This window comes from Acipenser ruthenus, chromosome 6 (genome assembly GCF_902713425.1).
Source record: "Acipenser ruthenus chromosome 6, fAciRut3.2 maternal haplotype, whole genome shotgun sequence".
Classification (NCBI taxonomy): domain Eukaryota; kingdom Metazoa; phylum Chordata; class Actinopteri; order Acipenseriformes; family Acipenseridae; genus Acipenser; species Acipenser ruthenus.
Genome location: NC_081194.1, coordinates 28596766 through 28623086, shown reverse-complemented (window position 1 = coordinate 28623086; position 26321 = coordinate 28596766). Strand labels below are relative to the sequence as shown.

The following is a 26321-nucleotide window of genomic DNA, read 5'->3' as shown; positions in this document are numbered from 1 at the left end:
CAGTAATTTTGCAGTTTTCCCATGCTTTTCTACTAGGTTATTTGTTTATTTAGCAGACGCCTTTATCCAAGGCAACTTACAGAGACTAGGGTGTGTGAACTATGCATCAGCTGCAGAGACACTTACAATTACGTCTCACCCGAAAGACGGATCACAAGGAGGTTAAGTGACTTGCTCAGGGTCACACAATGAGTCAGTGGCTGAGGTGGGATTTGAACCGGGGACCTCCTGATTACAAGCCCTTTTCTTTAGCCACTTTTTACCTATGCTTTACCTTGCTTCCACTACGCATCATTACACTTGGCTATGCTTTTACTATGGTACACTTTTATAAGGGTTTCAATATGAACCAGCTGAAACTGATGACCGATAGAAGGTATTTGATCCAATCGTGTCTGACCCCAAGACCTCCCTCCAAAAGAAAGCTAAAAACTAGGTCTACAAGTCACCTCAGAGTTATAGTAAACTTTTTAATATATTGTGATGGGGTACACCCCACCCATGTGTTTATTTTTTTGTATTATTATTCAAATGTATTGTTATTAGTTAAATGTATTATTTGGAATTATTTAAGAACGGGTGATGTTTTGTTATTGTTTGGCAGCATGGATGGGGTTAAAGCCCAATCCCTCTAAACGCATGCAGAATGTGACTGTCTCCAAATTGATTAGGTGATTACTAATTCGGAGATGGCCTTGTGTATAAAAGCACAGCAGCTGCTCATAGAGCGTTGATGAGAGTTGGAGAGAGTTTTGAGAAAGGAGACGGAGAGACATTAAACCTTTGCTGTCCATTTATTCAGCGCGTCAGGTCCAATTTATTTTCACACGTGCAGTTTATTTTAGATGCGCTGTTTAAAAGTATTTTTTTTCACAGTAAAACAGGTTTAAAAGGTGCTGCATATCAACAGGACACTCAGTACTGCATCTCCAGCCCCGCCCCACCCCTTGTTTGCTGTATTTTTCACATACCTCTTCATAGTCGTGCATACTGATAAATCATCTCCTGATCACTCATTTTATCACCAAAATCCTCAATAATGCGATCCAAGTCATTATTTTATTACTATAACATCTCAAAAAGCTCTGCAAATATCTGTGCTATTCTTTGAGTGCTGGATGCAGAAGCAGCTATCTTGTTTGTTTATGGCCATGTTATCTCTGTGGTGCCAGGGCTTATGTGTATTGCTCAGATCCGCCCCCCCCCCCCTTTCTTTTTCGGCTTCTCTCAGCTCCTATTGGTCTCATTCGGCCATTGAATGGTTTTCTCAGCTTTCCTCCCCTCCACCCGCAGTACTTGTTGCCTGTATTTCCTAATCTGACATCAGCCACCAGCCATACCATGGAATAATCCATATCATCCCCAGACTGTTGCTTTGTCCCCTCTTTACACTCTTAATTCAGCACTAAGGGGGACCAATTCACTGAGTGGAATACTTAAACAAATACTACACTATGACAAAGTAATGGTGTACTGAATGTTTTGTAATCTTTTATAGGAATGAAATGTTGATATAATCCTAAAAAATACTGTTTATAAATGTACATTTAATGTTTTAAGGAGAAAAATGTCCAAATTGACGAAGTCTGCACAGTCTGCACATTCTTGACCTATCTGCAGTGTCAAAAATATCTGAAAATCAGGTTTTAAAACATTACTTGTTTAAGGAATGTTTTTTAAGTGCCTGTGCGGGGGAGTTGTTGTTGGTTTAATGCTAAACCAAAGTGATAGATGTCGACAACCACTTCAACATTCAGATTATTTCATTTTCTGTTTTTCAAGTGCTAGCTACAGGCATAATTCTGACCTTCTAGTTCTAGGTCTTGAAACAAACAAGAAAACTATAACAATAAACCATAATGTGAACTGTAAAAGGGAAATAAAAATAATAAAAAATCTAATAATCTGTCTAGGTATTGACAACCTTTCCATGTGTATCTGTGTGTAATTTGAAGGCAAGTGTACAATAAAGTACAGAAAAACCTGAGAACCTTTTTGAATCTTTTGTAATTAATTTTTTATTCAATTATATTCCTTCACCTCTACACCTCCCACAACAGCTCAGGAGAACTGCAGGTCAGTGGGCGACTGCCGATCCCACCATCAAGCCAAACCAATCTTTACACCCAAAGCCTCAAAGACCAGCCCTGCAGGTGTCCGCTTGAGCTCACTGGGTGCCAGGCCAGTAGGCGCTGATGCAATGACCCGGCCACTGATGATTTCTACATGTACATTTAAACCCATGAAAGTGCCAGAGCCAATGTGATGCTCCCTGTGGAATCTGCAGTGAAGAACAACAACTGCACAGCCAGTACACAAACCTGTGCTCCCCAGCCTGCTCGACTCACCTTGCACATTATATGGTCTTGAATTTACCAGACAAGCCACTCAGTGATCCCCTGAACCTTATTGTTTTAAAGAAAACTTTAAAAAAATGATTTAGGTAACTCAAGCACGCAGATCAGATTACAAATATTCTCGGAATCATGACAGTTTTGGTTATTTAGTGTAGATCTAATTTACTATAGATCAAAGTTTAATTTGAACCCCGTACTAACATAAAAATAATTATGATTGTTGGAAAATGTCCAGAACATTCATTTAGAGGGGTTATAGATAATGGAATAATTAAATAAATTATACCTTCTGTACACTTCCGTTCGCTTTGTAGGTCTCAAGTGTGTTTTTTTTAAATAAACACATGTTATAGCAGTATTTTGAATGGAAAAATTTCTATCTGGTACCATATTTGGTTAATGAAAGTTCTCAGTTTGCATGCCTTGCATTCAGGTTGTCAGCTTACACTTCTCCTCAGCGCTGTATTTTGGGATGGAAGCATAACACCGCCTGCAAGGCATGTCACTCATTAGGGGTTGGTTAATAACAGAAGGAAGAACAAAACAATTGTAACAGTGTAAAACTAATGAGTTGAATGATGGGGCAGTCATATTATTGTTACTTGCCAGTTTTATACATTTTAAAGTATTGTATAACTCTCTTAAAATGTGTCTTTGCCTTTGCATCCTATTGTCTGGTTTCAGTGATCCCTGATTACCACTGCCTAATGTAACCTAAAGTAAGTTCATTCAAGATTAGTGTTTGAGAAACCAGCCATTTCATTATAGTACTTCTATATGCCATTCTTATTTATGGATTTTGCTAATACAAAAGGGGCATCATTAGATAGTAGACAAAGAAGTTTTCCTTTTAATATTTTGTTACAGTATCACTATCACTTTTGGTGTACGGTAAAGTGCTAAAAAAGGGTTAAAGTTAGTATTAAGTAAAAAGGCTTGAGCTTTGGATTAAACAAGAGAAACATGGGAAGTTGAATTGTAATGGCATTTTCTATCTACTGTAAATTTATCAGGCATTCAGAAAGAAACTTTGCACAGGTTAATAATACCTTCTTGATGCATTCCTTCTTTTTCTATTGACTTGAGCAGACCTCCTACTGACTTTTAATGGCTTATTAGAGTTAATTACATTAATTGCAATATAATTGATTTACTAAACACTATGTAGAAAGCTCATACAATTATGCAAAAAAAGTAATTACAGAAACTGATAAAAGAATTTAAATCCAACGCATTTGGTTCCCATTATTGTCTAATAGGTTGCACATCAAAAAATATAGCACCTTTATTTTAATTCCTGAGTTGTGACAGAATCTTTTCAAATCACCAAACTCGACAGATCTAGACAGATGTATTTCGGAAACATACTATTTTCATCATTCGTTCTAATTCGTTAAGCCTACAAATATATATAAAAAAGATTAGAAGAAATATACACATTTTAAACACTATTGCTCCATTTCATTCTCATATTTATTGAGTATTTTAAAAAATATATATTTATTGGTTATTGTATATATTGGGAGGTGGTACTGACCAATTAATAAGCAGTAAAGCCACAATTGAATCAATAATTAAATATAAACTAAAATAAATAACTGAAAAAAATGTTTTGAAATGTATTTAATAATACTGCAATACAGTTTACAGCCATAATTGTACCCCTTATTAAATAACTTTTGAGTGCCTTAGGAGCAGAACAATGTTACGTCCTGATATATTTTGTTTTGGCCTAACTGCTTCTATATTACTGTATTGCTACTAACAAGCTTTTGTAAGAGGAAGCTGCATCCTTAATATAAGGCCTCATCTTTCAACGACTTCCCTAAGGAAAAAAGTTAGGCATTCAGAGCAATAAATCAAGATAAGACTAGAGTTGAGGGCACCATCCACCTTGTATTCACACCCACATTAACTGTTAAATAAATCATAACATCCTGTTCATCGTGCCGTCGGTAAGGATGAATACGTTGTTATAACTGCAGGACTAATCACTGGCGTTGCTTTCCAGTTTTTTTGTTTGTAAGAAGCAACTAGCCCAGACCTTTATTGGTGTGGGTCTTAAAGGAAAGCCTTTTTCCATTCCAACTACTTCCTGCTCATATGAAAATATGGGGAAACGAGCACTTAACAGAAGGATGGAAACACCCTTTTCCAGTCGTGTGCCTGATTTGTCAGGTGTATTATTGGTACCTGGAGGCTTGTTTTGGCTGGAATTACATCCCCTGCAGGGGAAGTATTACATTTCTGGAATGCATTGCAGAGAAAATAAGATTTATAATTACCAAATAGTCCACACAAGGATTTAAGCTAACCACAAAATGTACTTCCCACAAACTAATTTCACTATAAGCTTTCCAAAGTAAAACATACAGTTCTTCACATACAGACATCAAATGCAGCCTGATATTGTTAAATGTGAATTCTCTTTTGCCTTCTTTACCTTTAGTTTCCTGATTTAGTTACCTGATTTCAATGTTAGTTTAGTTTTGGTGTTAATGAGCCAAAGTTATACAATACCTTGCTGTGGCAAAATGCCCGCCCCTTTTATTATGTATGTATGTATGTGTTGTTGTTGTTGTTGTTGTTCTTCTTCTTCTTACTATATATATAAATTGTATTTTTGTGCAGACGGACGAAAGATGTCCAACGTTGTTTGTTGTTCGAGACTGGCAAAAAAGCCGGTCTCATAAAGTGTAGCTGGTGGGGATGTGGTTGAATCCCCATCCCAATAAAGCCTGTGGGAATGTGGCTGGAGTCTTAACAATGTAATTGTTTAAGGTAGTTAAGGCTCCAGCCACAATATAAAACACCCTCCAGGCTTGGAGGCGAAACTATAGAGAAAGAGAGAGTGAATGCTACCGTATTACAGCAAACAAAGGTACTCGTTTTTTTGACAATAATTATTAGTGTGTGTGTTATTTTGCTTTGGCCAATGTGTCCTTTTCTTTTGGTGTGTTTTGTTTAAACTGCTTGTTTATTTTTGTTTATTATTAAATACAAGTGCAGCAGCACCATTTTGCCTGTAATATCTGTATTTGGTTTTCATTTCCTGGTCCGACGTCACCACCCACACGCACCACTCTAGCCATCCATGACACTTGCTTATAAAGTCCCAACCAAACAATTACCTTTACATGTTTGCATTCTCCAAATAGGAAACTACTCTGTATTTGGTCTGCTGGTTTCAGACCATGTAAATCTCAGTTTGTTCTGTCTATCATTAGGCAACTACTGATATACTAATGTATTGATGTACTGTACAGTATTACTGTTTTAAAATAACATTTAGACTTAGAAATGTGTTATGTTAGCCATTCAGTGATGACAAAGAACAATGATAAAGTTCATACCTTTTAATAGACCAACAGTAAAGTATATTTTTAACTTATATTGAGTATCTACTGATATCACTAATGTAAATACAGGCGCATACATTCAAGACACTATAGAGCCATGAAATCTTTTTTCTTTTTTGCTGGCTTTGCCAGATGTTTACTTATTTTGACATCACAATGCCCTCAGAATAAACAATGTAATCAGCTTCTGCTTTATACAATTGGAAATGGTCACCAATCATTTTGTTTCATAAGGAAATTACATAAATCTTAGCAATGACACAAACAAAAGGATTCATTAATTATGCTGTAAAAATGAACACTGGTGTGAACATGCCAAACATATCATAGAAAGTATTTAAAAGTGTTACCACAAATTTCCTAAAGCATCATTTTCATATTTTCTGGTGATCAAACTAAATTCTCATTATTACAACATAAACCAAGAATGGCAAAGACCCCTTTCCTTCCCTTTTCAGCACTGCATAGTTAGAAGACATTCCATCCATTTGTTATGTATACACACCGATACAATTGCTCAAAGAAACTCTGTTTTACAGAAGGAAAGGGGAAGGTTAAAGCTTGCTATTGATATTCATCAAGAGATGGATTTGTAATCTTTAATCTCTTGTCCTAGACCCCTACTTCGGATCAACTCATTATCCCGAATAAACGATGTGTCATTCCCATTATTTATGATTCACTGAAGCCAAAGGATTGGATGGCGTTTTGGTAAGCACCATTCATTGGACCTATTCACCATTAATCTCCCTGCTAACATCTTTCCAGTACTCTGTCCAGTCCTCTATTTGCTTTCATATATTTTTTTTCTGCAGCTTGTTTTACTTTGTTTTTTTTTTTAAGGATAATCTTTTACAAAACAGGCGGCACTGTGTACAACTGCTGCATCTGAACTCCCCATTGGTATTTTGTCAAAACTAAAGCATTGAGCAAGATTTATATATATATATATATATATATATATATATATATATATATATATATATATATATATATATACTGAGCTAATGAACTGGGTCAAGATAGTGGGCACCACTGTTGCCATTGTATCAAAAAAGAAAAGTTGTTTGGAGTGGGATAATTATAGCAGATGAGCAAATACAGCACAAGCATTTTTTTTAGATAGATATTTGCACTGGTGCTGGGTCAAGCTTTTCAAGTAACTACCATCAGAAGGCATTGGGCCAGTACTATCTAAAATATAACTTTACCCAGCTCACCTGAAGGGTGATTATTTTACATAATGATCGACAATAGTACACCATTACTGAGGGAATGAGCGTTTCACTGGTTCTTTGTAACATGTGGGTTTGCATGTAATTACAAGCCTAATGTTGAGAAAAAACGTTAAGACTTAATTGGGAACTTGTTCAAATGTAAAATAATAACTTATTTATTATAAATTTCACAGGTTCTGATGAGAATGTTGAAAATGAAAACACTGGTAATCTCATTGGTTACTGCACTGATCATTAATTCTCTAGAAATGCCCAGTACAAAACAAAAGATTCAAAGCATAAGCACATGAAACAAACACAAAACATAGGTAAATTGTAAGATGGCTTAGAAACACATTTAAACAATTGTTGTCATACATTGAAAATGACGGTTAATTATCTAGCACAGTGGTTCCCAACCTATTTCAATGTAGGATTCACCTTGGTGTCTGTATTTTTCCCATGGACCACTTGCCATGCATTTTTTCACAACAGCATTTTGAAACAAATTTGTATGTGTGTATGTATAAGTACATGTAGAAAGTAAAGTATGTATATAACATACCTAACAATGAGATTCCTGGGCTTGAATCTTTGCTACCAATTCATCAATGAATGTTGTCATTTTACACATTGAAAGTTGCTGATGACACAGTTCCTGTTTCTTTTGATTAAAGAAAGTTATTTTTTCAAATGCTTTGTAGATAAATGGCATCTCAATCTTGCAGGATTAAGAGTTTTGTTTGACAAAACCTCCTGACAAATAATGCTTGGGTCGTCCTCGGATCCAGTAAATGTATATGCCAGCGCTGGTCCCCGCAAATGTTACTTCATGTAGCAAATTAATCTATCCATTTCTAACTTATTGTCACCAACTTTGCTCGATGTACATATAAAAAACACACAGGAATTTGAAAACAAGGTGGGTGGGAAGTAATTTGAACAATTAAAAAATGATTTGAGAGTGTACAGAATGTTTGTGGCAAAGTGGTTTGCAGTATGCAGGTGCAGAGGTGATGTGATTACGAAACAGAAGACAGCCAACAAAGTTCACGATCCAAACGGAACGTTTATTTTTTCATAATCCCGGTCTGGCGACCGCAAGAATAATCCCAGGCAATACACAGCAATGTGTATTGCACTATTCCAAAACAAAGGTTTACAGTCCAGAAAGAATAAACACAGTATAAAACACACAGAGACACACACACACAATCACAAGTTCAGAGTGAGTGCTAAAATGCAAGTGGTAAAATACAATTTATTTGTGTACAGTTGTGAAGTGTTGTCCGGGTTTGGTGCTGGCCTTAAGCGACAGCTCCGGATCGTGTTAGCCATCTAACAAGAACAAACAAGTATAATTAGACACGACAAAAAAACAAAACACTCACGGTACGTTTACAGTTCTCCTTTAGCGGTTCGCTCTTAATCATAACAAAGGAACAGATCACCTAGCCACGTCCCCTTCTGGGGCGATGACTTAGTGTACCGTAGCTCCGCCCCCTTTCTAGAGGGCCAACTTCCACCTTTCCCTTGGATTGAATTGTCAGACCATCCTGTCCGGGGCACTCGGTTCTCTTTACACAGCACCCTCACAGGTCAGGAGGGAGCTTTATAACCAAAATTCATTCTTTCTCTGTCACAATGTTACATTCCACTGCAGGTGGGCTGTGATGTGTAAATTAAACGGGATTGGTGGTGCACATCTGGCTCCCTCAGCTCAACCTTTCCCTCTAACCATTCCTCCATGCAGAGAACTGGTTTTCAACTAAATTCATACATTTGCAATCTTCTGTCTTCAGCTCATTTCTAAAGCTAGTCTTCCTCCCTAATCGTATTCTTGCATTCATTCCGTATAGGTGCAGCAACATCAGCAGCCAAAGTTAAAATCAACCAGTCCTTCCTCAGCAGTGGAATCTTACATTCGCTCTTCTCTCCCTGATATTATTTCCGCTCAACAAAGTATTGCTAGCATGCCCGGATTGGGGGCCACCAGAGCAGTTAGATTAGTTAAAAATATATATAAATAATAAATTTATAATAATTTAATGAATCAATAACTATCATTTCTAACTAACATTTTCTCTCTTTTTTGCATTGGTAGCGCAGTTGCAGGGAGCCGGGGGTCCTCTTTTGGGGGCAAGTGAAGCTCATTTCCCAACCTTAGAGGCCGACAACATCATCTTGCCCTCGAGAGGAAGGTTCCCGCTAGTCAGAGGGGACCCCTGGCCAAAAACTTTAACTACATTTCATTTTCCATTTTCCTGCTTAAATCTATTCATTTGCAGCCGAGCCATTCTCCCTCTTCGGAGAGCAAAGCTTGCTCCCAACTTTTGAGCTAGTCATTGACTCAACTTATCGAAGGTGGCTCTTACAGCGCTTTTGTTCTCCCTGCATAGATCGCAAGGCTCTCCATACAGCCTCAGAGCATCAGCCGAGTCTGACATCTCTCAATTAGACGTCTCAGTAAGGCAGTGATACCTTAGTTCATCCTCTATCCTTCCTTAGTTTCCCCTTCGAGGTCGATCGGTTCGGCCTCACCTCAGCGAGGGTCGGTTCTCCGAGTGGTCAGGGAGAAAACCCCATTCTGTTGCTAAAGCCACAAGCCCTTAGTCTTTATTCTATTAGTCCCTTTACACAGGCCTGGCTCCTGCCTCGTGAAGAGACAATATATAACACCGTTAAAAGACATTTCTTAGTTGCCCTGTGCAACCCCCATGATCCTTAGAAGTACCCCCAGAGGTATGCGTACCCCCAATTGAAAATCCCTGCACGAGTCCATACAGTAAATATGCAAATTTGTATTTCAGGGCTATTTGTAAAACGTGGTTTGGTGTGATAATCCAATGTACGCTCATTACCAGGCCAGGACCAGCGCTGTATTTATTTGGTTGACTTTGAAGGCTAGTCCTAATCAAGGACATGTACATTGCCTTACCATTAAGGGTCATAAATACACATCCAAGATAACTGTGCAGTATAAAGCAATGCAACAATGAGGTTCTGAAAGAATGCTCAATCCATCAATCAGATACAGTCCAACATAAATATGCAAATGTACCAAACTGACCAACTGTATACATTTATGACATTTATGACACCAGGCAGACCGTATCCTAGAAACCTGAGCAGCTACTGTCTGTAACATAGCTTGGCAGAACTTGAGTGAGAATAATAGATGCATCTACTGACTTTTGTCATGGTACACCTGCTACTAGAAAGAATGAAGATGCTCATTCCAGGACTGCAGCCAAAAATGTTAACATACCGCCAAGCTTTGGGGCAGATCAGAGTTGCCCGAAGCAGTTCATAATGCCGAAAAAATACTAAAAAGTTATTTAAAGTGGTCCAATAAGATAGGAAACAGCACAGCAAGGTCCAATACAATCTCACAGGTATTGTTACAACTTCCATGGACATGATACTGGCTCTATACATGAAACAACATATGAGAATATTTATTAATTACCTAAGAGGCATTCATGACAAGAGTATTCCTTTTATAGAGCACCACAATGAACCAATAAAGACCTCTATGACCTCTTCATGTAGTTTACAAATAACAGGGTCTGAGCCATTTTACAAGAACACTGACTTTTTCTGGTCATTTGCTATCATATTTTGATAATGTTGGTAATCTGAACACTAAATGTTCAAAGTAATCCAGTTAGAGTTAAAACAGATGTTTCCAATGTTTAAGGAAAGCTGATGCTATAGAAAAAAGGACAAAATAATTTGCTACTTATTTGAAAATCAGAAATTAGAATTTGTCAGACATCATTGTGAAAAGCTCTCTAGTAGACAGTGTTTCTAATATGCAGTCAGAAATGTATAGATTGTGGTTTTCTTCCAGCCAATTAGAGGGCAGTTTCATGCCAGGATTACAAATAAGATCCATTCATGACATCAGATGTACCATATTAAGCTACTACCATGTTTCTTTCTCAATATGGGTGCTGTTGATGTCATCTACTTTAAAAAAACAATCCCCCAAAAAATACAGTATGTATTTCCTGCTAAAGCTACAATTTTGTGTTTAGCACAAGTAAAAGTTCCAGGAACTATACAAAAATAAACTCCACCTAGTTAAGCGAAATTTCATTTTAAAATAAATAATGATATGATTTTAGCCATGAACCTGTGCCACCTGTGCTAGTAAGTTTGAATGGACTGATCACAGGTTTTGCACATATCGGGTTCAATTTATGTTGAATGACTATAGTCATGGTAGTTTTCCCTAACTTGGCAAAAAGTATGATAAAAACAGATTTACACAGATTTGTTTCTGGTTCTGCGATAACAGATTTGCAATCCTTGTTTATTTTTTGGCTCTGAAAGATTACTTTCCAACACTGCTTGCAGCCAACAGTATTGCTCCAAATTGGCTCTATTTGGATTCATTTAGCGACATTGTAATCGTCAAAATAATGATATTATGTGTGGGACTGATAGGAAATATGCCTGTTCTAGAATATCAGCGATAGAACTGGAGAATGACGGAACCCCTGTGAAGATTAGGACTGTTGACAGTTGCTGACAGGGATAGTCATGTAAAGTTACTTGGCAAATCACTGCAGCCGTATGTGTCACTTTGATTTCCACTGCAACGTTAAATTGGAAGGTAATGCATTCCCACACATCATCTGCTTTCAAATTACTTGCAGTGCAGTTTCCAACTCTATAGAACATCAAGCCAGCTGCCTCACACATTTCTGCACGTTTATTTGAACAGCTGTATCATTTTTTAAACCTCTCCAGAAAAGCTGTGTGATTAAGTATGATATGTTTCTGTGAAATACCTTTACAGTTTGTCACACAGACATGTATAATCAAAGAAAATGTGTTATTTTAAACTGCTAAGATTTCAGCCAATCAGAGTGCAGGGTTTGTGAGCTGTATTCCAGGAGACTTCTCAAACTATCCCCATTCATACTCAATATCACTGCGATTGACGTCGCTTGCTTTAAAAGTCATACCTTTAGGCACCTCTCGGAATTCCCTTCAGCTGCCAAGTTAATTCAGAACAGTGCCATTATAATCTATATTTCATACCCCTTAACAGTATTCCTTTCAAAATATGGAGCTTGCCTCATCACATCTACTCAAGACAATATTCCCTCATACACAAGTGGTAGGCATCCTGTACATAGAGTATCTTTGTGCAACATACATTATATATTTTTTAATAATATGAAGTTAAATACGAATAATTAAACAGTACAGCTAATCTTAAGAAAGCTATGAAACATGACAGGGTGTTCAAATGGTCCAATATCTGCACATCTAGGGGTGCTGTTTTGGCACAAGGCGAAAACAAGTGTCATTAACCAGCCAAGGCATGCAGATTTTAGACTGTATTTGAACAACCTGGAGTATGTTATTGCATATAAAATGGCACCCCCAATTTTTTCTACAATTTTGATGTCATCATACTATACTTTGCTAGATTTCGGGAACATGGAGGGGGTAGGCCAGTGACAATTTGGTACGATTAACATGGAGCGATGTTAATCATACCAAATTGTCAAAATACATCAAATTCAAGGGATGAATTGAAGAATCCTCATCTTACTGAGACGGAAATATCTCCAGTAATCATGTTGCAAATCTTGTGTTAAGAAATGCTTATCGCATAACTTCAGAACAAATAACGCAAGGTTCTATGGAACTCTGAATACATTTTGTTTATAAAAAAATGTAATGCAAACCAGGGAAAGGGCACAGAGCCACATCAGTGCTTCCCCACGATTGTCAAGAGTACATTTTAAGGAAATTCACAACAGACTTCTCAATAATTTCAAAACAGGTTTTTTATACTGTACCACTTTTTATCAATATAAATTACAAATACAATAATAATAATAATGGTGGAGATACACACCCCCAGACAATCGCTGCCAAAACTACTGACATTTCGTCATTAAAAAAAAGATAAACAGACAGCAATAAACAACTGCTTATTGTAAAATTGCACATAATTGTGGGTGATAAAAACTAACACTAACAGCAATTCTATAATGACTGACACGTAGATACATGTTCAAACTATAGGGATATTGCAGGTCCGTGTGTGTGTGTGTGTGTGTGTGTGTGTGTGTGTGTGTGTGTGTGAATGTGTGTCCGTGTGTGTGTGTGTGTGTGTGTGTGTGTGTGTGTGTGTGTGTGTGTGTTATTTTAACTACCCCTTGGCTCCAAGAGAGCTGGCTCCAATCCAAACCCTATTCAGTTTTAGGCATCACAGCCCATTACTGAGCACTTCACATGAAGTTTAAACTATGCTGCTTCCCTAACAGGATTTTATGGGGTCCCTGGAGTTTGCCTCTTTGTACCGTTAAATCATGGTACTGCCTTGGAACAATTTTATCATTAACCTTGTCAGATCACTATGGAAACGGTTGGTCAGTGCCTGTGTGTGTCACAGAGGCTAAAGCATTGGGTATGTTCATTATGTTTCACTATGAGAGACCTCTGACTTTGTCCTGCCAGCACTGAATGTTGCACAGGAACAATCAGCTGAAGTCAAAACATTAGTTTGTGGTCAAATAAATGCATTGCGTCAATAAATGTTACTTAACTGAAAAGGGCCTCCTAAGCTCTCACCATAATGTACGTGAACTACACTTGCCAGATGTCCCTTTTGTTTCAAACAGTTACCTTGTTTAGTATGACGAGATTGCTGGAGTGGTTTAAAGTATCTTCTTTAACCATTAGTCATGTCTAACTCATTAAAATGACACTTGATTGCTTACTAGATTTTTTAAAAGTAAATCAAACCCACAGGTTAATGTTTACAGGCTGATAAAGTTCTGCATTCGAATACAATTTGTTTCATTTCGACAGTAATGGAATGAGAGTATATGGCTTGCTGTCTTTAGAAGCACTTATTCAGGAAATTGTGTCTGAAGTTAAAGTAGTTTATATATTTCATGTGTTATATATATTATAATTAATTACCCTCAGCCCAGCTGTGAAGTATGGAAAAATTCTGGACAACCACTTGTGAGAAAATTGCTATGCAGCACATGTATTAGAAACAATACTAGTTATATCTTTTACAAAATTAATTATATAGCATGACACATTTTAATGTATGCTTTTATTGTTCTGTTGTTTATTGTTAGGTTATTTTAATTATTAATTATATGACCCCTATATATACTGTAAGGGAAAAGGGTTCTTTTTAATTCATTGTGCTTGAAAACGCCTGTTGACTTGTAACAATTGTAAGTTTCCCTGGATAAGGGTGTCTGCTAATTAATAAATAATGTATATATATATATATATATATATATATATATATATATATATATATATATATATATATATATATAAAAATTAAGTAAAACCATTTGCATAAAAAGTGTCAATTGCTTGAGCTTGTCTTTTTTTCATTGTACTGTACATACTTTTTAAAATAATAATCTCCATAAAATCCTGATTTTCCAATCCCCCAGGCTCAAGCTGACAGTTTAAATAAAATCACTCAAATCCGCCGGGTAAGAGAAATGAAAATGGCAAGGATTAAAAATGGTCAAACCTCTTTTTTTTAAATTCAGCTTCCCATCCAATTGGATCATGACCCTGTGTATGTAGAGCTCAAGACCAGACGGTATGCTTTCACTTTTATTCTGCTCTGCACCAGGTTTAGAGTATTCACTGAAAGTCTATAAAGAATGTGTGCTGCATGGAGATTTAATACCATAATCCCCCATCATTAGGGTCAAAGGCAGAGTAGGGCAAAATAATCAGGAAATATGTTATTATATGTAATGGCACATACATGCACAATTTGAAATCTTTTAATTTAGGCATTCTGGGAACACAATGTGAAGGAACTATGTACAGCAGGTTACCAGTAATACAATCAAAGTTCAGTAATTAAGAGAATGAATCGCTTTCTTTTTTCTGATCATTCCATTTCAATATGTTTGATCATTAATAGGTTAAAATGTAGTACAAGTTATTTTTAGTACTATATCTGATGTCTTTAAATTAGAACAAATAAATTAAAACTGTTGTTATTATTATTATTATTATTATTATTATTATTATTATTATTATTATTATTATTATTATTAATAATAATAATAATAATAATAATAATAATAATAATAATAATAATAATAATAATAATACAAACTATATTTGTATGTAACGTTATGTCAATCTGAATTTTTAGGTCATATAATGAAGTGTACAGTAAATGTATTATTTTGAAGAAAAAAAAAGTCTAAAGGCCTACCGTGTGGTATATTTAATTATTTTGAATTTTCTGCATTCTTAGTTGATTATATATATATAGTTAAAATTCTAAATCTGGTGTAGCCTACCCATTATGCAAGACCAGCACAATTAATCAGCTAATTAAAATCAGTCAACTGAAGTAATACGGTACTTACCTTTAAAAAATTAAATATGCTGTATGACATATTATATTATTAAAAGTTAATAATAAAATATGCCATATTTACATAGTTAAATTGTTTTCTTGTATCTTGATATAAATGCTAACAAACAAGGTAGCTGTATTAAAAGTTCTCTTTGAAACACAAATGGGCTCCTGTGGTAGTCTTTTTTATATTTAAGCAGAGCAAGGCTTTTTGTCCATTTATTATCAATTTATGTTTTTTGTTGGTCTTGGAAATTCCTGTGAAAAATAATTTGTTATTGGTCAAATTATGTTTAGAAAAAAAAGGTAAATATGAAAATGTAGTATTATTTAATAGACTTGGCTGTGAAGGAGGGTTGAAAATTTAATAATTTAATATAAAATTTAAAATGGCTATATTCTCAAAGCCATTTATGTCAGTGTTATCTAACAGCTTTACAATTCTAAAAGTAATAATGAACTACAAGACTGCCTACAACACCCATAACAAACTGTCTCAGTCTCAGTTTATTTCTGTTTTTGTAACTTAAGTGTGCTAATGACTATTTGGAATAAAGGACATACAGAACCTAGCCCTATGTCACTAAGAAAAGTGTATTTATTTTTTCATTGTTTTACCTCAGAAATTATTGAGCATTGCAGTTTCTGATGTAATGTATACAGAAAAATAGCTCAATAAGTCATAAACCTACATTAGTTTGATATACTTGTGTAATGTGTTATAGCAATGTGTTGTGGTTCTGAGCACAGTGCTGCCAATGTTTAGCTAATAGAAAAAAAGACTATATTATGTGGTGTGAATTACTGAAATTGTATTATTGGTTTCATTACAACATCCACTGATATTGAAAACTGTAGCAAAAGGCACACAGCAGGAAAACGTCTCACTAAAGCCTTTTCAGCAATATTCCAGATAGCATTGCTCTTAATTTATGCAATACTGCTAAATGTAGCAGTCTTTGTTTTGCAACTCAGAAAAGCATGTTGTTGAGGAGGCTTATTTATATTTTTATTTTGCAAGTACTTTAAACATTTGCATATTTTTAAAGTGTAAAGTATTTTCCCTATATATTTATGGTTACATGCTTATATTAATCACTTTCTTTCTGGAGGGAATTTTAGATTTTAGATTGTATTATTATTATTATTATTATTATTATTATTATTATGTATCCTTTTTTCAAATTTTATTTAAAACATTCAAAGTAGTTATTGTCATTGCTGGAACTTATAATGTACAAATAGTGATAATATAGCCTTTGTTCTAAATAATTTGAAAAGAAACTGTGCACATTTTACTGTAAAAGTAAAAGACTGCAAATGGTTAAACAAGTAAATTATATTTGATAAATGACAGCTACTTTACAAACAGCCTGAGAAACCAAAAAGCAGGTCAAGGATTTTTGACGGCTGTATGGTTTAATAAACAAATTCCTTCTTTTACAGGACATCTGTCACAAAGCACATCTCGTGTTTATTTTTTGAGCCTCTCAATGACTGATTTCTTGCATGAATGACCAAGAACTATACAGTTAAAATGTACATTATGGGGTAGCACTTCCATATGGAAAAGATAATCCCCATAAAGATAACTAATCATGTTTTGCTAGATATTAAGGTAAATTAGCATATATCCACAAAATCCACATGATCAGTCGGAGCATTATTCAAATTACAGATAAAAAAAAGAAAGTAGTTGCTGTACCCTGCAGATCTGACACTGATAGCTGGGTGGGTCCATTAGTAAGCATTATGTTAATGGGCATCGGTAGTACATGAAGTCCTTTGCATGCTGTATTGTCTTTTGGACATATTTTCTCATACCTGTTGATCACACATCAAATGAATTTATGATTTTATATACATTGTTTTTTATTGTTTAGTTTTTTGAACAATCATGTAATCAACATGATTAATTTTTGGTTTGTTTATTGTGTATGCACTCGCTGAACTATCTGGCTAATGGTTAGCCAAGCAGCAGCAGCAACTCTTGTCTTTCTTTATACACAGAACCAATGCATTTCAATCAGTTTTATTCTATGGGTAACCATTTCATGTAGGTCACATTCAAATCAAATGCATTTTCAGTAGCATAATAATAATCAATTTTTGTTAGTAATGCCTAATTAGCAATTCTGCTATTTATTTTTTGGAAAGCATAATTTTGTTTATTTTTTAGAAAAGGGCACACACATTCTTATCACTGAATATTATAAAATATGGTATCTATGAATCAATAGATGTACACATTATTATTATTATTATTATTATTATTATTATTATTATTATTATTATTGAGTGGGTGTTAGACATGAACGACACCTAGCTTGTCTGCTTACCATCTTAAATTTCAATCACTGCTACATTAAAGTCAGGCTGTGTTTCAGGTGGTCAAAAATAACTATACAATGTTATATTATAGCATGAAACAGCAAAGCATCTCCCTACAGGTTTTAATGAGGTTTCAAACTAGAGCCAGAGGCCCAAAATAAATATTGTGCTCATGACTTATTTGAGGCAAGTGTTCATGGATTAAAGTTTGATGTTCATGGCCAACACACATATTTACAGTTCTAGACTGTAGACTGTTTTTTTTTAATGCATACACAATTTAATCCCTCAAACCAGACTTTCACAAAAAATTGTGCAAATTGCACTTCGGATAATTGGACCTTGATAAATCTGGCCCAAGCTGTGTGACTGTTGTCAAATGCTTTATCTTTTTATTCTTAGGTGTTCCATCACTCAGTTAATATTCAGAATAATGGAAGTGATACATTCTTAAAAAAAATACTGAGTGTATGCCAAAGCTCTGGGAAGCTCATTCTCAAGAGGATTAATCTGCTTTTTAAAACTCCCATTAATACAAATCAAATCTGTTCTTTTACAGTATACAGCATTTCATGCGCTCATTCCAAGCATTTTGTTTTTTTAAGGTTCACTACAAATGTTTCTTGTTTGTGATCTTCTGAAATGCAGGCTCACATTGTGAACATTGATTATTTCCTTACCTTTGGGAAATAAAAATGATGTTCTATGTCAATATATTTCACATTGTAAAATACTTCTAGTTGGAATGTTTGTCATTGAATTTATTTAGTTTCTTTTAGTGTTTCAAAATGTAACACCATTGAGTGTTTCATAGTTATGGATGATGTATTTGCTAATAAAAAACAACAACTTTGATTAATTTAGATTTCAGAAAATGCAGTAAGCCAGCAGAGTTTTCAAGATGTCAGATCCTGGTTTTGTTTATTTCACTGAAATCAGCCAATTAATCGATTGTCTACTGTGTGTGTGTGTGTATATATATATATATATATATATATATATATATATATATATATATATATATAAAACTGCTGTGTACCAAAAGGGGCAAAACCAAAAAGAAAAGGTAATGTAGGTACACAAAAATATGAATAATTGTTAAAAAAAAAAAAATCATTATATCAGGATGTTATGGACTACTAGTAATTGATTTTTTTTTTATCAGTTATTCACATTTTTGTGTACCTACATTAACTTTTTCTTTTTTGACATATATATATATATATATATATACACACTCTCTCAGGTTCCTTTCCAGCACGTAACTGACCAACAAACACACAGGAACGTTGTTTTTGTAAACAGCGCGTAAGCGCCCTTTTTACTCTGTTTTGGAGCGCTTGTTAAACTTTTCACAATCCCTAAACTAACAAATCAGATGGCTAAACTATTTCCTGATTAAAACAGTTCATACAGTTTTTCACACAAAACACAGAATAACCTAACTTAGTTTCAATAGTACCCTTTTTTTCATCACAGTGATCTCACACACACTGTGACACAAACTCCTGACTACTCAGCAGCCCTGAGTGAATAAACTGTGGGATTTTTATATCCTACAATGACCTGCAGTTGGCTGATTAAGCCAACTGCCAAAATAATTAAACAATTAACTAAACAATACAACAGTTGTAGGCTTTTCAGCCTGTGGCCTTCTGGGGAATGTAGTCCTGTGCTCCACAGGACTACACTCTTTGCTTCCTGTCCCACAATATATATATATGTGTGTGTGTGTGTGTGTGTGTGTGCGCACAGTCAGTTCTCATTAAAACAAAGATTAAACTAATTTCCTGATACTACAAATTTCATACATGGTCTCGGCCAAATTTAGCAGTAGCTTATTGTACTTCTTATAATAATAACAATTCACGAATTTCCTGTTTGTGCAAATTATTTTGGAGCCCCCCCCCCGAGGGAAGAAAAATTTGAATTAAACTAATTGCCCTAGTTCGAGCAGCTGAGTGTAAAGGATATTGGAAAATGTATTAACGCACCCAGATTAGAGCCTCTGTACTTTATTTTAGTGCTGTTTTTCGACTACTGGTTCTATGATGCATTTCAAGTTGCCATAGTGCTCACACATTAATGCCATTTCTTTGAAGTGGAGGATAATGCATCAATAAGAAAGATGTTGCTGCAGATTTCAACATTCACTGAAAACACTTTGTCAACCATTCTGAAAGACTGTGATACAATAATACAGGCTTATGAACAAACTGTGGGTGCAAGTCGTCAGCATTTCCAGTTTGCTCAATACCCTGATGTTGAGGACACCTTGCTTTTATGGTTTAAAAACGCACATGATCAGAATGGGACATGCAGATTTCAAGTGTAGTTCATTTGCAATTAATACTCTTTTAAAATTCACTTACAACTGTATTTTCATTAGAGTAAACCAAAACCATGTAATAATATCTGTATTTATTTATTTATTTATTTATTAAAAAGACCCAACTACAGTACATTTCCTTCCTGTGTCATCTTCTTGCCCCAATTCGCTCCTTTAGGGCTAGGAACTACATTTACAATCAACTCTCTTGTCTCCCTCTGGCTTAAATAGTGCTAGCATTGTATATATCTATCATGTCATGAGCCAACATAAAATACTGGATCGCTTTGCTCATTAGGCAATAACCTTTGTGACAGTCAGTAACAAGGTCAATGACTAACTAAAATAAATCAATTCTTTCTACTTTCAGTTCTTTTATGTGTTAATGCCATATTTTCTTTAAGCCGCTACTGCACTTATACTGTAGGTTCCACAGATAGTAGGCACAGAAACGTTGATAAAGCTTCAGAACTACATATTATTCCAGCTCTTGAACTTATAATATTGTGTCAAAGGAAATGTACAAGCATTGCTTAATTAAGTATACTTTTATTTTTCAAACAAATTAGACGGTGATGTGCGTGTAGTGTGAATAATTTGCCAAAACATTGCTTAAAACATTATTTTAACAGTTCCCACATTTGAAGCTGTACAGTAACTTGGGCCATCTGTGCTTTCCCTACTAAGAAACTGCTTCTCCCTGCTTCAGTTCATTAGCAAGTAAATACTTCCCTAAATTTTCTGCCTTAGGTTGCAAGAAGGTCATAAAATGAATATCCTCATCCAAGACTCGGTTAGCCTGGGGCAGATGTGTCTGATTGTCGAGCTCACAAGTGGCAACCCTGCATAATGGGAGCTGCTGAATACATACCAAAACAAAAATAATTAAATGTTGCAGAAAAGCATTAAAACAAAATTTGCGCTCTCTCTCTCTCTCTCTCTCTCTCTCTCTCTCTCTCTCTCTCTCTCTCTCTCTCTCTCTCTCTCTCTCTCTCTCTCTCTCCCAATCACTGTTTGTACAGTATGTACTACATTCGTTTTAAACCACATTTGGTAATCTGCAGGATTTTTGCCAGTAGCTGTAGTGAAGATAAAACATATGCACATTTAGAATAAGTCTGCTATTGGTCTGTCTAGTCTTATTCCAAATACTCTCAAAATGACTCCTTTAATGGATTAAATAAAATGTTATTCTTAGGAAATTCTCAAAACAAATGCAAAAAATATAATTTGTAGGACAGGAGTTCACAGGTGGAACAAAGACCTGAAGGGCTCTGGACAAAGGCACTGGAACATTATTTATAGTGGGGGTGCTGAAAGCCATTGAACAAAACTGTAACTCCTTTATATGCTATTTATTTGCTATTATGTTAAAACGTGTTAATAACATGAAGCCAGCATCAACACCTGTTTATCTATTTAAGTAAAAAATGCTTTAACCACAGTCTTCGCTACAATGTTTACAACATGCTTATCATAAAACGTTTAGAGCAAACAAATCGAAAAGTACTGTACACTGTTATGATCCACTTCTCTTTTACAGGAATAGGACAACTTGTGTTTTTAGTATTGCTCCACAGAGCAGCACCGTCAGTTAGTGGCATTTGTGATAAGATGATTTTAGCAGGTGGTGCCGCTGAAGAATAAACAAAAAAAATTGATATATTTTTGGCGACGAGGATACGTGATGTCACAAATTTTTTTTTTACTTTTGTCTGGAAACAAGAGAAATAAAAAAAAAAATCTGCACCGAAAGGAAAACAACAGCAGCAAACAGACTGAAGTCATGGCTACTTACGGAACAACCAGTGAGTTTGTGGAAGAACAGGAGGACTGGACCGAGTACATTGAAAGGTTAGAACATTTTTTTCTGACAAACGAGGTTATGGATGAAAGTAAAAGGCATGCAATCCTTCTTAGTGTATGCGGGGCAAAAACCTATAAACTAACCCAAAACCTTCAGTGATTGTATAAAAGTTCCACAGCCGTTTTCGTAAGCCAGAAGAATCTGTCTTAACGTTTGTTTGCCGAATTCCGTAAATATTTGGAAAACTGAGTTTGGAAATGTGTTGGATGATATGTTGCGTGACAGGCTGGTCTGTGGAATCAATGACGATCGGATACAGCGGTGCTTGCTGTCTCTAAGTTAAGTTTTAAAAAGGTGTTAGAGATAGCTGAGGGAATGGAAACTACAGGTAAAAACATGCAAGACTTACAGAAAGCAAATACGCAATCTAGCACAGTGCACTACGTGAACAAGAGGACAGACAACAAGGGGCCCAGTGCAGCGGCAGAGTGCTATAGGTCTGGAGGCACGCACCATGCAAGCAGTTGCAAATTTAAAGAAGCAGTATGTAACAAGAAGGGACACATTGCTAAGAAGTGCAGAGTCAAGATGGACAAAGCAAAGTCTGGACAGTTTAAGTCAAAGAAACCCCAGACAGCACACCATCTAGAGAGCACAGTGCAAGAAGAGGAGTGTTCCTATACTGTGTTTAACCTTAGTGAACACCGTGTAGAGCCAATGTATGCCAGTGTTAAGGTTAATAACAAAAATGGAGATTGATACAGGAGTCTCAGCATCTGTCATAAGCGAGTACACTTACCATGAAACCTGGAGTTCCAGTCAGGCACCAGCGCTTACAGAGACACATGTCTTGCTGCGTACGTACACTGGAGAAGCCATCAAACTGTTAGGAGTACTGGATGTTGATGTAAAATACAAAAAACAGCAAGCCAGATTACTACTTCTAGTGGTTCAAGGTGAAGGCCCAAGTCTCCTGGGATGCAATTGGCTACAGAAAATACAGCTTGACTGGAGTGAAATAAAGCACATTCAGGCAACCAGGTACCATGATGCTCTTCAGAGTTACCAAGACGTGTCCAAAGATGAGCTGGGCACACATCGTGGGGAGACTGTGCAGTTATTTGTGGACTCTCAAGTTCCACCCCATTGCAATGCAATGGAAGGGCAAGGTGGAAGAAGAGCTGGACAGGTTGCAGCATGCAGGGATTATTGAACCTGTCCAGTTTTCACGCTGGGCAACTCCAATTGTGCAAGTACTCAAAAGTGACGGTACTGTTCACATTTGTGGAGATTATAAATTGACTATAAACCAGGCATCAAAGTTGGACGTTTACCCTTTGTCTCATGTGGAGGATCTTTTTACCACACTAGCTAGAGGGAAATCATTCACAAAGCTTGACATGAGCCATGCGTACCAGCAGCTGTTACTGGATGAGGAGTCAAAACAGTTTGTTACCGTCAACACACACCGCGGACTGTTCAAGTGCAATCGCTTACTGTTTGGAGTGTTGTCCGCACCAGCCATTTTTCAGAGGACAGTTGACCACCTCTTAAAAGGAATACCCCACGTTACTGTCTATTTAGACAATATCTTGATATCTGGAACCCATGAAACAGACCACCTGGACAATCTGGAGCAAGTGTTAAAGAGACTGTCTCAAGGAGGACTGAGATTAAAACTCAGCAAGTGCACCTTCCAAGCACCAACCGTGACTTACTTAGGGCACCAGATCACTGCCCAAGGTCTCTGCCCCATGGAAGATAAAGTGAGAACTGTCCAAGCTCCACCACCAAGAAATGTCTCAGAACTGAAATAATTTATTGGTATGGTTAATTACTACAGGAAGTTTTTGCCCGATTTGTCAACTGTACTAGCGCCACTGTACCAGTTGTTGCACAAGCCCACTCCATGGCACTGGAGGACGGCTCAAGACAAGGCCTTCAACGAAGTCAAGGAGCTGCTACAGTCAGCATGCTTACTTGTTCATTTTGACCCAAAGAAGGAGCTTATTCTATCCTGTGATGCCTCTCCGTATGGCGTTGGAGCCGTACTGTCTCAACTGATGGAAGATGGACCTGTTGGTTTTGCATCACGTATACTTACTGTGTTTGGTGTGAATACATTTTACCAGTGCTCATATGATAGGCCGTTTACCATTTTGCTCAGACCATAAGCCACTAATGAGCTTATTTAATAAGACAAAAGCCTTATCACCCATGACTTCAACACAAATTCAACACAAAAGGCTGGCAAGGACAATGCTAACTCTGATGCCCTGAGTCTCTTGTCCCTTCCTGTCAAACCTACCTGTACACCGCTACCTGTGAATACCATATTCTTGATGGAACAACTAGCAGGGTTACCAGTGAATGCAAAGCAGATCAAGCTGTGGACAGAGCGGGATCCAGTGATGTCACGAGTAAAGAAATTTACAAGGTTGGCCAGATAACGTAGAAGACAGTGATTTAAAGCCTTACTCTGTGCATAAGGATGAGTTAAGCGTGCAAGATGGGTGCATATTGTGGGGTTCACGTGTAGTGGTGCCACCCCCAGGACACACTCAAGTCTTGGTTGAACTGCACAAAGCCCACCCTGGAATTTCACGCATGAAAAGCTTAGCCAGAAGTTTCATGTGGTGCTCAAACATGGATAAAAGTCTAGCGGAAAAGGTCAAGTTATGTGCAGAGTGCCAAAGTAGACGGAAGACAGCAGCACAGGCCCCATTACACCCGTGGGAATGGCCAGGCCGTGCTTGGTCTACGCTTCACATAGACTTTGCTGGACCTTTCATGGGTTGCATGTTCCTAGTTATTGTTTATTTTTATTCAAAATGGATAGATGTACATTCTATGAACTGCATTACTGCTCAAACCACCATTGAGAAGTTGCATCAGGTTTTTGCTACGCATGCTTTGCCTTATGTGGTTGTCACTGACAATGTCACAACTTTTAAAGGGGCAATGTTCCAGGAGTTTATGCATAAAAATGGAATCCGACATGTACAGACCGCACCTCACCACCCATCTTCAAATGGTCTGGCAGGGATAGTGGTGCAGACCATGAAGGACGGGTTGAAGAGGATGTCTAGTGGGACGGTTGAAACCAAATTGGCACGTTTTCTGTTCAAATACATGCTAACCCCCCAAACAACCACGGGACTGTCATCTGCTGAATTACTGATGGGGAGGAAGCCAAGATCACATTTAGTTTTGTTACAGCCAGACATAGAGCTAGAGTGGAGTCTAAGCAAGCAAAGCAGAAACATTTGCATGACCAGCATGCCAGGTCCAGAGACTTCAATTCTAGTGACTGTGTTTATGTCCGCAATTTCAGTAAGGGTCCACGCTGGGTCCCTGGATTAATTCTAAAGAAGTATAGACCAGTTTCTTTCATCGTGAAGCTGATGGATGGACGTGTCGTTCGGAGACATCAGGACCAAGTTCGTATTCACTATGTTTCTGACCCAATGACTATGGCAACATCTGCGGAGTCAAGAGCAGTGGAAACTACAAAGTCTGCAGACCAGAACGAGATATCTGAAACACCAGATTTCTTGGATACAGATGTTCCAGAAATGCCACCCAGAATGGAGTTGTCAAGGAGTTTGCCACCCACACCCCTGGTGACGCCAGCTCCAGTTCCTGCCGATGTTACTATCTCAGTTTCCAAGGACACAAGTACGAGGTTCAGAGCGGCGTAGCATACCTCCAATAACGTGGCTTAGAGTTGTTGTTATAATAAAATACTTAAAAGATTCACCCATTGTTTCTTTCCCAAGTTACTACACAACCGTACAATTTATAATATATTGCACCCTTGTTGTTACAGCGCTGATTAGTCTATTATCGTTTCGTGTTCCAAAGCTATATAAAAAGGTGCAGTCCACTGCACACATAGCTCATAAGATTCAAGAAACTAGCAGGATTTATCAGCATCCCTAACACTGGACTTCAAGGACCAAAACTGTTTATTATTATTATTATTATTATTATTATTCAAAAAGGGAAAAACTTCTTCCCTTATGAATCTGTCATTTTAAAGTATTTTTTTTTTTTTGTATTTTCTTCAACTACCATTTTTCAAATGTAATCTATTAAGAGGAAGGCTTTTGTTGAAATATTCCTGGAAGTTTTGCCTAATGTTAATGGACAGGATGCAGTATGACTCTAATAATAATAATCATAATATAAAACAGACATTCAAGAGCATACAAATGTAAACAAAATTGTTGCAATTTATGTATAAAAGCTAAGTTCAATATGAAAAAGAACATGAAAGGAACCAGAATCATTTTAATAAAAAGTCCTTCATTATTGTTTATGTACAATAAAAAGCGAAGCCATTAGAGGAGATGGTTCTCAAGTCATACGTCTGTAATGTCAATTCATAATCTTCTAAAAAGAAAAGAAAAAAAACAGCTTTTTGCTTCTAAATTGTAGCTAAACATCTTTCATTTCCTAGTATACAGCACATTGATGGCTTTGTGCATGGCCTAATGCATATACAGTATGAATCATACTTGAGTTTAATT

At 36.5% G+C, this 26321-nt stretch overlaps 1 long non-coding RNA gene and 1 pseudogene across 2 annotated transcripts in view; both read left to right on the top strand.

Annotated features, from left to right (window-relative positions):
- The window catches only part of LOC117411144 (uncharacterized), a 28843-nt gene extending 22415 nt beyond the window's left edge, over window positions 1–6428 (top strand). Inside the window, exon 4 of one of the 2 annotated variants that reach the window (XR_009328869.1) lies at window positions 6333–6428. This is a non-coding gene — a long non-coding RNA (uncharacterized LOC117411144). Of the gene's footprint in view, window positions 1–2060; window positions 5376–6332 lie in introns of those variants that run through there. The other variant, XR_004545768.3, reaches the window with a different exon arrangement.
- Window positions 6429–22835: 16407 nt separating this feature from the next.
- LOC131737399 (uncharacterized protein K02A2.6-like) lies at window positions 22836–25575 on the top strand (annotated as a pseudogene).
- Window positions 25576–26321: the final 746 nt, after the last annotated feature.